The sequence below is a fragment of the Oncorhynchus tshawytscha genome, linkage group LG04, assembly GCF_018296145.1.
Source record: "Oncorhynchus tshawytscha isolate Ot180627B linkage group LG04, Otsh_v2.0, whole genome shotgun sequence".
Taxonomy (NCBI): domain Eukaryota; kingdom Metazoa; phylum Chordata; class Actinopteri; order Salmoniformes; family Salmonidae; genus Oncorhynchus; species Oncorhynchus tshawytscha.
Window position 1 is genome coordinate 52,504,000 of NC_056432.1, and position 15,217 is coordinate 52,519,216.

The following is a 15,217-nucleotide window of genomic DNA, read 5'->3' on the forward strand; positions in this document are numbered from 1 at the left end:
CCCGAACCCACAGCCTCCTGCTGGCAGCGCAACCTACATATTAAACTACCGCCCAGCCATTTAGAGCCAATCGGAAAGGACGATGACACTAACCACGGCCAACCCCCTATTGAGCATAGTAAAGAGTAGCCGTTCCAAGCATGACACGCTAACACTGAAACGTCAGAAAGCTATGGGTTCAATTGATGTGCGTGATTAGACTTCAATCAATTCAGCTGATTTTTTTTGTGTTGATTTCTGAAATCTTAGTAAGGCAGAGGCCTTCACAGCTGTGTGGTAGTTTGTAGAGATGGAGTTAAATGGATTCTTTTGAGCATTGGCCTTTAGGATTAGGTTAGGTGTACAGGCAGGCTATTCTCTTTATAAAAGTATCTGCTGGGAAAAAAACACTGCCTTTGTAAGTACCAGGCATTCTCGTGACGATGAAAAACGGGAGCGAGTCCTAGGAGACTGAGACACTGACATCCACAAGTCCCCACAGCAAATCCGCTTAGAAAGTTTAGAAAAGGCTAAGTAACAGGAGGAGAGTAGGAGACAGAGGAGAGAGAAATGGAAGGAGACCGTAGGGGAGAGAGAAATGGAAGGAGACCGTAGGGGAGAGAGAGATGGAAGGAGACAGACGAGAGAGAAATGGAGAGACAGTAGGGGAGAGAGAGATGGAAGGAGACAGTAGGGGAGAGAGAGACGGGAGAATGCAGGGGAGAGAGAGATGGAAGGAGACAGTAGAGGGGAGAGAGATGAAGAGAGACAGTAGGGGAGAGAGAGATGGAAGGAGACAGTTTTATTTTTTTTATTTCACCTTTATTTAACCAGGTAGGCTAGTTGAGAACAAGTTCTCATTTACAACTGCGACCTGGCCAAGATAAAGCATAGCAGTGTGAGCAGACAACACAGAGTTACACATGGAATAAACAAATTAACAAGTCAATAACACAGTAGAAAACAAAGGGGGAGTCTATATACAATGTACAATGTGTGCAAAAGGCATGAGGAGGTAGACGAATAGTTACAATTTTGCAGATTAACACTGGAGTGATATATGATCAGATGGTCATGTACAGGTAGAGATATTGGTGTGCAAAAGAGCAGAAAAGTAAATAAATAAAAACAGTATGGGGATGAGGTAGGTGAAAATGGGTGGGCTATTTACCAATAGACTATGTACAGCTGCAGCGATCGGTTAGCTGCTCAGATAGCTGATGTTTGAAGTTGGTGAGGGAGATAAAAGTCTCCAACTTCAGCGATTTTTGGTTCCAGTCACAGGCAGCAGAGTACTGGCCAAATGAGGTGTTGGCTTTAGGGATGATCAGTGAGATACACCTGCTGGAGCGCATGCTACGGATGGGTGTTGCCATCGTGACCAGTGAACTGAGATAAGGCGGAGCTTTACCTAGCATGGACTTGTAGATGACCTGGAGCCAGTGGGTCTGGCGGGAATATGTAGAGAGGGCCAGGAAGAGCATACAAGTCGCAGTGGTGGGTGGTATAAGGTGCTTTAGTGACAAAACGGATGGCACTGTGATATACTGCATCCAGTTTGCTGAGTAGAGTGTTGGAAGCCATTTTGTAGATGACATCGCCGAAGTCGAGATGTAGGATAGTCAGTTTTACTAGGGTAAGCTTGGCGGCGTGAGTGAAGGAGGCTTTGTTGCGGAATAGAAAGCCGACTCTTGATTTGATTTTTGATTGGAGATGTTTGATATGAGTCTGGAAGGAGAGTTTGCAGTCTAGCCAGACACCTAGGTACTTATAGATGTCCACATATTCAAGGTCGGAACCATCCAGGGTAGGGGAGAGAGAGATGGGAGAATGCAGGGGAGAGAGAGAGATGGAAGGAGACAGTAGAGGGGAGAGAGATGGGAGAGAGTAGGGGAGAGAGATGGAAGGAGACAGTAGGGAGAGAGAGACGGGAGAAAGCAGGGGAGAGAGAGATGGAAGGAGACAGTAGAGGGGAGAGAGATGGGAGAGAGTAGGGGAGAGAGATGGAAGGAGACAGTAGAGGGGAGAGAGATGGGAGAGAGTAGGGGAGAGAGATGGAAGGAGACAGTAGAGGGGAGAGAGATGGGAGAGATGGAGAGATGGAAGGAGACAGTAGAGGGGAGAGAGATGAAGAGAGACAGTAGGGGGAGAGAGAGATGGAAGGAGACAGTAGGGGAGAGAGAGATGGAAGGAGACAGTAGAGGGGAGAGAGATGAAGAGAGACAGTAGGGGGAGAGAGATGGAAGGAGACAGTAGGGGAGAGAGAGACGGGAGAATGCAGGGGGAGAGAGAGATGGAAGGAGACAGTAGAGGGGGAGAGAGATGGGAGAGAGTAGGGGAGAGAGATGGAAGGAGACAGTAGGGGAGAGAGAGACGGGAGAAAGCAGGGGAGAGAGAGATGGAAGGAGACAGTAGAGGGGAGAGAGATGGGAGAGAGTAGGGGAGAGAGATGGAAGGAGACAGTAGAGGGGAGAGAGATGGGAGAGATAGGGGAGAGAGATGGAAGGAGACAGTAGAGGGGAGAGAGATGGGAGAGAGTAGGGGAGAGAGATGGAAGGAGACAGTAGAGGGGAGAGAGATGGGAGAGATAGGGGGAGAGATAGAGAGAGACAGTAGGGGAGAGAGATGGGAGAGAGCGATAATGGGGGTTAGAGAGAGGGGAGACAGTAGAGGGGAGAGAGATGGAGAGAGACAGTAGGGGAGAGAGAGATGGAGAGAGACAGTAGGGGAGAGAGAGATGGAAGTAGACAGTGGGGCGAGAGAGATGGAGAGACAATGTATGTTTGGGCGGTATATACCATATACCGGGGTATTTGAAAAAAAGCCATGAGATCAATACCGTCAAGTTATTTATTTTCAATAAATGTGACTATTTCTACCTACTTTTTAAGTTAATACCTGCAAATCAACCTGTGTGATACGCTAGGAGATAAAGCAGATTGCGTTCTTCATTTCACCCGTCACATTGTTTAGCATTATGAAGCTCACCATAGTTCCCCCTAGAACAGTTGAGCCAGTCACATTGTGTAACATTATGAAGCTCACCGTAGTTCCCCCCAGAACAGTTGAGCCAGTCACACGTCCGCTGTTAAGAGCACAACAAGACACAGCGGGCGCTGGTGAGTCCATAGCGTTCTGACGGCAAGTCTCTGTCGTGCAGCGCACACGAGGTGGTGGAGGTTACACTTGTGCGCAATTCACTACTGAATATCTTACAGCGGCTTTCTGCCGCGTTTCAGGAGTCAAAGAGCTCTGCTATCCGAGTTATCTGCACAGCGGCCATTCTTTCCCATGCGCTTCCTGCTAGCGTTGTATTCCTCCTCCGTCCTTCTCTCCTCTGCTCTCTGTACACATGCTGCTCTTCCTACCAGAAAAGCATGCGTCACAACTTTGTTTATTTGCACAATTTCTCTCCTTCACTTTCGCTTGTAAATGTCCACACTCACCGAAAATGCCAGTTGGTAGCTACTAACTCTGCTTGTATAACTTTATGAGCTGGATTTGCCTGCCTTTGCAATTAGTTTAGGTTCATTTTTGCTCGATAGCATTCAGCTAACAGCTTACTGTACGTGTGATGTCGCCATTACTTGGCCTAATTTTTGGTAGGATTTTGGTAATAGAGGCACAATGGCTTTTTTGTGCTTTTTTTAGCGCCCCCTTGTGTGCTATGCTGGTAATACCGTAAATCCCGGGATGGCAGAAGAACAGTATGACGATATGAAAATCTGTAGACAGAAGGTGAGAGAGAGAAAGAGACAGAGAGAGAGAGACACCAGGGGAGAGAGGGACAGCAGGTAAAGGAACTGACTCGCTGTCCTGACCCAAATCAACACATTCCTGGGCTACCGCCTTAGTTTCTCCACTGTGTCCCTTAAGATAGCCCTCTGTTTTCACACACAGGCCAGGGGTCATAAACCCTGCTGTTATTCAACCGGGACCGCTGACCAATGAGAAAATGCTGCCGTTGGGGCTGGACCCACGGGAGTGTCCGACAGCATCCTGAGAAAACCTTCTGTTTAAGTTGTTCTCTGTTTGTTGAGTTTTTCTTATTATATATGTGTCTCTGGGGAAGTGTGTTTTTTTTAGTTCTGCCCATATTGTTACCCGGCTCAGCTCGCTCCAACTCTTACATACATTTGCGCTTCACCTCTCCTGAGTCCGTAGGGGAGTTGCAGCGATGGGACAAGACTGTAACTACCAATTGGATATCACGAAATTGGGGCGAAAAAGGGGGTAAAAGTACAACAACAACAACATAAATCCTAAAAATGATGCATGCGCGCGCACACATACACGCTCAGACGTAGACAATAACCTCTGGACAACGAGGAAGTTCCTCTGTTTAAGGGGGGAGCTACTGTTACTCAGACTGTTGTAGGATCAGATGACTCGCCCTGTAGACTGCTGTTGGAGACCGCGTGAGTGGATGGGACACGGGGTTACACGCTAGACATGAGCTCACTCTAATATATATCCCCGACGGGTGAGTGGTCACAGATGATATCATGGGGGAAGGAGACAGGTGAGGCTTACACACACTCAGAGACAAACGTACCTGGACGGGCGCTCGTACTATAAACCCCATTAATCCGTCGCACTGCTAATGCATTCAAAGGCGGACAGTTTGTTTTATGGGGAACAAAGTCAAGGATGAGAAAAAGAGCTTTGAGAGGACGTTTCAGTCTGTCGTATACCCCGACAGCCGCGACGTCAGCCACGGGCAGAAACAAACCAGATGTGTTTTTAGAAGTGCCCCATCATGAGAACTCTAACTTGGCTGCACCGCTACCGCCTCGAGACTAAATCTCCAAACTAACCCTGACCCCAAACCTCCTCCAAACCTATCCTTTAGTGTAGACAGCCAGTAGGAACACAAACCAGTGTGTGTGTGTGTGTGTGTGTGTGTGTGTGTGTGTGTGTGTGTTTGTGTGTTGTATCTAAAGTATGTGTTTGGGACTGGGCTGTGTGTGTGTACTGACTGAGCTGACTGTACACAGAACCACTTTTTTGGGCTGTCCCTCTGTAAACACCCCCTCTGGCCCCTCTCTACACAGGGAGGAGTGAGGGAGTCGGGGGGGGGTAAGGTGGGAAAGGGGGAGGGCAGTTTGAACAGGACCCTGGGGATTGGGTGTGAGAATAGGGGAGGGAGTGAGGGAGAAATGGGAGAGAGATACAGGGTGAGGGGGGAGTGAGGAAGTGAAATGAATGGGCGTGGGGGAGTGAGTGAGGGAGTGAGTGAGTGAGTGAGTGAGTGAGTGAGGGAGGGAGGGGAGAGGTAGAGAATGGGGAGGCACGAGAGAGGGTAAAGGAGCGGTGGAGAGGATCTCGGACGGGACAGGACTCTGTGCATTCCTTCTCCTTGTGGACATTCCGGGCCGGAGTTGTGTGGTGGCTAAATGACACAGCTGATCCCGCAGCGCGGAGAAAAGACACGACGACTGGACTGCAGGGTCAGGAATGCACCGATTCCTCTAGTCTCTCTTTGGTTCTCTCTTTCTCTCACTCACCCTAGCCTCATTTCTCATCTTTCGAGCTTGAGTAAACACATTTTACGTGTGACACAAACATGACCTAAAAACGACACGGAACGCATGTTACATCCTCACACAAACACCCCTTTCTCTCGCTCTCTCTGCTATGAGTCAACCGACTTACCCTGATCCATAAAAGGAATACGCCCAATACAGATGTGGGAGACACACCGCCGCACGCAGACACGCACACAAACCGCACACACATACACGCACACAAACCGCACACACATACACGCACACAAACCGCACACACATACACGCACACAAACCGCACACACATACACGCACACACAACCGCACAGACACGCACACAAACCGCACACACATACACGCACACAAACCGCACACACATACACGCACACAAACCGCACACACATACACGCACACAAACCGCACACACATACACGCACACAAACCGCACACACATACACGCACACAAACCGCACACACATACACGCACACAAACCGCACACACATACACGCACACAAACCGCACACACACGCACACAAACCGCACACAAACCGCACACACATACACGCACACAAACACGCACACAAACCGCACACACATACACGCACACAAACCGCACACACACACCGCACACACATACACGCACACAAACCGCACACACATACACGCACACAAACCGCACACAACACACAACACACACATACACGCACACAAACCGCCGCACGCAGACACGCACACACATACACGCACACAAACCGCACACACACAACACAAACCGCACACACATACACGCACACAAACCGCACACACATACACGCACACAAACCGCACACACATACACACACAAACGCACACACAACACGCACACAAACCGCACACACATACACAATCACAAACCGCACACACATACACAATCACAAACTGCACACACAGACACGCACACAAACCGCACACACATACACAATCACAAACCGCACACACATACACAATCACAAACGCACACAAACACGCACACAAACACACATACACGCACACAAAACACATACACAATCACAAACCGCACACACATACACGCACACAAACCGCACACACATACACGCACACAAACCGCACACACATACACAATACACACACACAACACAAACTGCACACACATACACGCACACAAACCGCACACACATACACGCACACAAACGCACACACAACACAATCACAAACTGCACACACATACACGCACACAAACCAAACACATACACAATCACAAACTGCACACACATACACATACACGCACACAAACCGCACACACACATACACGCACACACATACACAATCACAAACCGCACACACACGCACACAAACCGCACACACATACACGCACACAAACCGCACACACATACACATCACAAACGCACACACATACACAAAACCGCACACACATACACAATCACAAACGCACACACATACACGCACACAAACCGCACACACATACACGCACACAAACCGCACACACACTGATCGAAAGGACCCAGTGGGAGGCAGACATACAAGTGTGGAATTTCACATTGACAGAAGACACACACACACACACCAGACCATACACACACTGTGAACTACCTCGTCTCATTTAACCTCACTTTAACTGGCTAAAGGGGACACAAGGTGTCTGTGTGTGTACGTGTCTGTACGTGTGTGTTTGTGTGTACTAAGTGTGGATAATCACATTAATCCTGTTATCTTGGGTCCCACCACTCCGCACATTTTACCCCCCCAACAAACTGTCTATCAAACCCCCGTGAGGGAGAGGGGGTATCACTTACCCTTTACCACGTTACGCAGGCCGAGGGGGCAGGAGGGGCTCAGCAACCCCTCACAGCAGAATCCCAAACCAACCAGTTCAGGTTGTCCAACACGGTCTGTTACTCAGAACCAATATCCACATGGCAGTGGATGGAAGTTTTTTTTTTCCCCCTCTCTCTCTCTCTCTCTCTCTCTCTCTCTCTCTCTCTCTCCGCTCTTCTGGTCACACTCCCGAATAGAAGACAGCCACTGTGATGCAGTGGCCTGATGGCAGGCAGTCAGTATGTCCCAGGGCTGAGTTCCCTGCCACTCTCTGTGGCACAGCAAGGCTCAACACCACTTCCCTGAGCACTAATCCAATAACAGTCAGCCAGCCGGAGACAAAGGCATAGACCATTACAGCAGAGTGTGTGTGTGTGTGTGAGAGAGAGCGAAGGAGATAACTGGAAACGTCCTCGCTCTCCCTGTGTGTAAGAACCACACCCTCTATGTGTGTGTGTGTGTGTGTGTGTCCAGGGGCGAGGCAGGTGTGCTGGTGACAGAGGGAAAACCCAGGGGGAAGAAGGGGTCCATAGATGCTCCAGTATCCATGGCTACAACTACATCAGTACACTCTCCTAGGAGTCTCTATCTCGCTCACACACACACACGTCTCAGATTCTCCTCCTCCACTACAACTTGTTAAATCCTATTGTCTATCTTTCCCTTCTCTTTTTGTCAATGTAAGTTTCCTTCTCTATATTTCTCTCTCTTTGTCCCAGTTGTATCCTCTCTCTCTCTCTCTCTCTCTTTCTGACAGAGGGAAAGCCCAGGGGGAAGAGGGGGTCCATAGATGCACCAGTATCCATGGCTACAACTACATCAGTACACTCTCCTAGGAGTCTCTCTCTATCTGAATTATGACCTATGACCTGGTCTAATCCCATACCCTCCCACACACCGGAGAAGGCCAGGGTGTGTGTGCTCAGGAGTTCAGGGGCACTTCCGCAGCTGGGGTACGTGCGTGTGTGTTTGGGGGGGGAATCAGTGACTTGGGCAAATAGTTCAGCTGAAAGCTCAACGTTCAAAGTGAAGCTCCAGATATCACACACTGTGTGGAGTTTAGACTCCTGTCGTCTTATCGACCGCGGGGTTGAGACTGCTCTGGTGTGTGTGTGTATGAATGCGTGCGTCTGTTTGTGTGTGTGTGTGTGTGTGCGCGTGGACTATGATGTTGAGACTGCTCTAGTATGCAGCGAGCGTTTCAGAGCAGCGTTATATGTGATGTGATGTGATGTGTGTGTGTGTGTGTGTGTGTGTGTGTGTGTGTGTGTGTGTGTGTGTGTGTGTGTGTGTGTGTGTGTGCGTGTACTATGATGTTGAGACTGCTCTAGTATGCCGCGAGCGTTTCAGAGCAGCGTATATGATGTGATGTGTGTGTGTGTGTGTGTGTGTGTGTGTGTGTGTGTGTGTGTGTGTGTGTGTGTGTGCGTGTATACTATGATGTTGAGACTGCTCTAGTATGCCGCGAGCGTTTCAGAGCAGCGTTATATGTGATGACAAAGACACGTCACAGGGGAAACAGGAACGTGCTGCTCTTGCATAAAACATGGCTAACGGGGATTTATAGCATTTTGCGTTACATGTATAAATCAAGACGTGTGTGTGTGTGTGTGTGTGTGTGTGTGTGTGTGTGTGTGTGAGAGAGACTGCTGAAGAGAGAGCCAGAGAGAAGCCTTGAAGCAGACAAAATGTGTGAGTGATCCTTTATCCATTCATCAGCTAATCAAACCAGTCAAACTAATCAAACCAGTCAAACCAATCAAACCAGTCAAACTAATCAAACCAGTCAAACAAATCAAACCAGTCAAACTAATCAAACCAATCAAATCAAATCAAAATCAAACTAATTCAAACCAGTCAAACTAACAAATCAATAAACATGGTTAGCAGATGTTAAACCAGACAAACTAATCAAACCAATCAAACCAGTCACACTAATCAAACTTGTGCAAACTAATCAAACAATGCAATCAAGTAATCAAACCAGTCAAACTAATCAAACCAGACAAACTCAAACAATCAAAAGTCACACTAATCAAACCAGTCAAACTAAAAAAAAAACTACTGTCTTATACAAACAGTGTAAGGGGATAAAGAATATGTCAAACATCAAATAATGAATGAGTGACGAATACAGTCAAACCAGCCAAACATAGGCAAAAATACAGTAATGACCAGTCAAACTAATCAAACCAATCAATATACATAAATGAGATAAAAGTAAACTGTCAAAACAAAAAGTGGCATAGTTAAACTAGTCAAACATCAAATTACAATAAATGCAGTCGATGATAATCAAACCAGTATCAACCAGTCAAACTAATCAAACCAGAAACAATCAAACCAGTCAAGGGTAAGTCAAAACAATATAAAAGCATTGTTTAAAGTGGCTAGTGAATATTTACATAATTTCCCATCAATTCCCATGATCAAAAAGTGGCTGAATCAATCCAGTAAAACCAGTCAATCAAACCAGTCAAACTAATCAAACCAGTAAAACCAGTCAAACTAATCAAACCAGTCAAACGAATCAATCCAGTAAAACCAGTCAAACTAATCAAACCAGTCAAACAAATCAAACCAGTCAAACTAATCAAACCAATCAAACAAATCAAACCAGTCAAACGAATCAATCCAGTCAAACCAGCCAAACTAATCAAACCAGTCAAACTAATCAAACCAGTCAAACCAATCAAACCAGTCAAACCAGTCAAACCAATCAAACCAGTCAAACTAATCAAACCAGTCAAACCAATCAAACCAGTCAAACTAGTCAAACCAATCAAACCAGACAAACTAATCAAACCAATTAAACTAATCAAACCAATCAAACAATTAAACTAATCAATCAATCAAAACCAATCAATGTATTCAAACTAATCAAACCAATCAATCAATCAATCGAACAATAAATCAAACGAATCAATCCAGTCAAACGAATCAAACAAATCAAACCAGTCAAACGAATCAAACCAGTCAAACTAATCAAACCAGTCAAACGAATCAAACCAGTCAAACTAATCAAACCAGTCAAACTAATCAAACCAGTCAAACTAATCAAACCAGTCAAACTAATCAAACTAATCAAACCAATCAAACCAATCAAACTAATCAAACCAGTCAAACTAATCAAACCAGTCAAACTAATCAAACCAATCAAACCAATCAAACCAGTCAAACTAATCAAACCAATCAAACCAGTCAAACTAATCAAACTAATCAAACCAGTCAAACCATTCAAACCAATCAAACCATTAAACCAATCAAACCAGTCAAACTAATCAAACCAGTCAAACTAATCAAACCAGTCAAACTAATCAAACCAGTCAAACTAATCAAACCAGTCAAACTAATCAAACCAGTCAAACTAATCAAACCAGTCAAACTAATCAAACCAGTCAAACGAATCAATCCAGTAAAACCAGTCAAACTAATCAAACCAGTCAAACAAATCAAACCAGTCAAACTAATCAAACCAGTCAAACTAATCAAACTAATCAAACCAATCAAACCAATCAACTAATCAAACCAGTCAAACTAATCAAACCAGTCAAACTAATCAAACTAATCAAACCAATCAAACCAGTCAAACTAATTAAACCAATCAAACCAGTCAAACTAATCAAACTAATCAAACCAGTCAAACCATTCAAACCAATCAAACCATTAAACCAATCAAACCAATCAAAGCATCAAACCAATCAAACCATGAAACCAATTAAACTAATCAAACCAATCAAACCATTAAACCAATCAAACCAATCAAACAATTAAACTAATCAAACCAATCAAACCATTAAACCAATCAATCCATTCAAACAATTAAACTAATCAAACCAATCAAACCATTAAACCAATCAAACCAATCAAAGCATCAAACCAATCAAACCATGAAACCAATTAAACTAATCAAACCAATCAAACCATTAAACCAATCAAACCAATCAAACAATTAAACTAATCAAACCAATCAAACCATTAAACCAATCAATCCATTCAAACAATTAAACTAATCAAACCAATCAATCTAACGAATCAAGCTAGTCAAACCAAACTAACCAATCAAACCAATCAATCAAACCAACCAATCAATCAATCAAACCAATCAATCAAACTAATCAAACCAATCAAACTAATCAAGCTAATCAAAACAATCAAACTAATCAAGCTAATCAAACCAATCAAACCAAAGTAAGTGCTTCCAAAAACACTGACTACAGACTTTGCCGTGTCCGATATTCACTACTCCAACCATAGATAACCACAGAATGTAGAAAACTGTCAGTAGCAGCACCATCAGGTGCAAATACCACGGATAACACCCACACCCAGACACACCGATGATAGCATTGGGATAGCATTAGGCCAGTAACAAACCCATCTTCTCCTCTTGCCTCACTATCCAAACACTCCTGGTATTCCAGACCAGAGCCCACGTGCTGCCGGAATCATGAGACTCTCAAAATGAACACCCCCGGAATACTTTGGAGGTTTGATATCGGATCTGATCCTAGTTTGCGACGTTACGTGAACAGTCTAAGCACGAGACAGAGAAATGTTATTTGGGGGCACTGGGTTTAACACACACGCGCGGGCAGTGTATTAGCACGCAAAAAGGCCTCCCTGGTTATCAGAGAAACCTGATCGGTGGTTCATGAAAAGAAGAAGAGGAGAGAAGGAGAGAAAGGAGAAAAGATTGTACATGTTTAGAGCCCGGAGCAAAACCACAGCATCCTCTTCGCTGGAGAGAGGGAAACAGACACCACACGAGAGAGAGAGAGGAGAGACAGAGGAAAGAGCAGGGAGAGAGTGAGGAAAGAAGAGGGAGAGAGAGAGGAAAGAAGAGGGAGAGACAGAGGAAAGAGCAGGGAGAGAGTGAGGAAAGAAGAGGGAGAGACAGAGGAAAGAAGAGGGAGAGACAGAGGAAAGAAGAGGGAGAGACAGAGGAAAGAAGAGGGAGAGACAGAGGAAAGAAGAGGGAGAGACAGAGGAAAGAAGAGGGAGAGACAGAGGAAAGAAGAGAGAGAGAGGAGAAGAAAGAGGGAGAGACAGAGGAAAGAAGAGGGAGAGACAGAGGGAAAGAAGAGGGAGAGACAGAGGAAAGAAGAGGGAGAGACAGAGGAAAGAAGAGGGAGAGACAGAGGAAAGAGAGGGAGAGAGTGAGGAAAGAAGATGGAGAGACAGAGGAAAGAGCAGGGAGAGAGTGAGGAAAGAAGAGAGGAGAGACAGAGGAAAGAGGAGGGAGAGACGAGGAAAGAAGAGGGAGAGAGAGAGGAAAGAAGAGGGAGAGACAGAGGAAAGAAGAGGGAGAGACAGAGGAAAGAAGAGGGAGAGACAGAGGAAAGAAGAGGGAGAGACAGAGGAAAGAAGAGGGAGAGACAGAGGAAAGAAGAGGGAGAGACAGAGGAAAGAGGAGGGAGAGACAGAGGAAAGAAGAGGGAGAGACAGAGGAAAGAGGAGGGAGAGAGTGAGGAAAGAGGAGGGAGAGACAGAGGAAAGAGGAGGGAGAGACAGAGGAAAGAGGAGGAGAGAGAGAGGAGGGAGGGAGACAGAGGAAAGAGGAGGGAGAGACAGAGGTAAGAGGAGGGAGAGACAGAGGAAAGAGGAGGGAGAGACAGAGGAAAGAGGAGGGAGAGACAGAGAAAAGAGGAGGGAGAGACAGAGGAAAGAGGAGGGAGAGACAGAGGAAAGAGGAGGGAGAGACAGAGGAAAGAGGAGGGAGAGACCGAGGAAAGAGGAGGGAGAGACAGAGGAAAGAGGAGGGAGAGACAGAGGAAAGAGGAGGGAGAGCAAAAGGGGGAACGAAGATTCCTCTAAGGAGAGCGAAAAGAGAGGAAGAGAGAACGAGGGGGAGAGAGAGAGAGGAAGCGATTCTGTCCATCCGTTTTACTGCCAGGTGTAACCTTTACCAGAGAACCTCCCTACTTCTCAATTGCCCGAGAGGCCTAGTCAAGTCCAGACAGGTACGGAAATGGGCATTGGGGTTGCTGTGGGCTTCAGGGGGCTGGGGTGTTGAGAGGGTGCTGTAAATACTGTAACTCCTTAGGCTGCACACACACACACCACAGAAAAGAGTGTCACACACATACACACTGCAGAAAAGAGTGTCTCTTTGTCTGGTTGGACAAAAGGTATTGAAATCAGTGGATGGATTGTCACAGTCGCGTTACTTCCTCATTCTCTGGCCGTGAAATGAAATGAGAGCGGAAAGACACAAACACATTCCTCCGATCTGACACTCTCAGTCTGTTGTCGCTTCGGGTCTGTGTTGTCCCGTAACTAAAAGGGAGTCTTTGGTGACGACAGTGGCTGTTATTTGCATACATTTTGAGAGTCAAAACAGTGGCAGTTGTAGTGACTATCCCTTCGTCGCCTTCTGATTTGAGGTGTTGTTGTTCCTTTATCAGGAATCACAATACAAAATCATATTCTCACAAAAACCGTCGCTGTCCTGGCGAGCTACAGAATATACCGGCTTTTGCTCCAACTCAGCAATGAAACACCGGATTCACGTCGTCAACGACAGCATTCATCAGTGCCTTGACGAGTTTGAATCATTCGTGTTAGTGCCGGGCTGAAACAAATGCCTGCACATCTGTAGCTCTCCAGAACCAGGGTTGGAGTCCACTGCAGTAAATACTCTAGTTCTTGAGTCAGAATCTCCTGTCTTTAGGAGAATTTTCCACCCCCCCTGTGCACTATGACACTTTGAAGCTCTTGACCCCTTAGCCAGAGGTCACAAGGCTTTTATCCCATTGCCATGGTGATATTTGACACCCCAATCCCCAACCCTATCGCTGACTGGGCCCTATCGGCAGACAAAGACGCTGGTGTTCATAGCAGCATCATTAAGACGTTAAAAGCTGATCTGTTTTATAGGTCTCCAATCCAGTGGTCTACCACAGCCCGTTACAGAGCGGCCAACTAAGGAGCTGATGCGGACTCTCTGTCAGGGCTCGTGAAACTTACACTGCAACTACACCCACACGCGAACCCCCACACACACAAGCAGGCTGCCACAACATGCAGACACAAACACACACACACTAGGCATAGTAAGATGCTCAGGTGTCAAATCCAACTCCCCATCTGCCCAAATCAGCTCCATTAACCCCCCAGTCATCTATTAAATTAGACTGATCTCATTTGACACCCCGCCCCCCCCCCCACACACACACACACACTTTACCCTGAAGCCACTTCAGCCCTGCTATATTATGCTAACGCAGTTATCCAGCACTTTCCATCTCTCCCAATTAATGCAAACCAAAACCAGTAACCGCATTTATCAGACATTCCTTCAGGGGGGGCTTCTCCATATGTAGCCCCTACCCCCTCCCTCCTTTCCTTCTCCCAACCCTCCATCTATCTGCATTTTTCCCCCAGAAAGGAGTGGAACGCTCTTTGAAGATCAGTCGGGACTACCAACAGAGAAAGACTACTGGCACAAGTATTAATGCACTATTAACAAAATAACATCCCTGATAGATTAAAGTAAAAAATAAACACTACACTGTTTTACACTACTGATTCTATGTCATACTATAAATACACACAACTGTAATGTCAGGACTCGGGCAACTCCAGAAGGCGTATTTTCTTCTGTTGTTGATTTACTTCTGTGTTTACTACAGTGTTGTAACGATATGCAAATTGTTAAAGTACAAAAGGGAAATAAATGAAAGTAAATATGAGTTGTAGTCACAATGGTGTTTGTTCCTCACCGCCTGCCTCATGATGAATCTATAGCTGGGGTTGTAGGTGACCCATAGGTCTGGTTCTAGGTCTTCAAATGTCTTTCTCTTCTCTCTCTCTCTCTCTCTCTCTCTCTCTCTCTCTCTCTCTCTCTCTCTCTCTCTCTCATCAACAACCAATATGAAAAAGCTTTCTCACA

The 15,217-nt window shown here is 46.0% G+C and overlaps 1 protein-coding gene across 8 annotated transcripts in view; it reads right to left on the bottom strand.

Moving 5' to 3' along the window:
- Window positions 1-15,217, bottom strand: part of LOC112248974 (neuron navigator 2a) — a 133,497-nt gene that overhangs the window by 39,841 nt on the left and 78,439 nt on the right. The gene's annotated exons all lie outside the window — the stretch shown is intronic.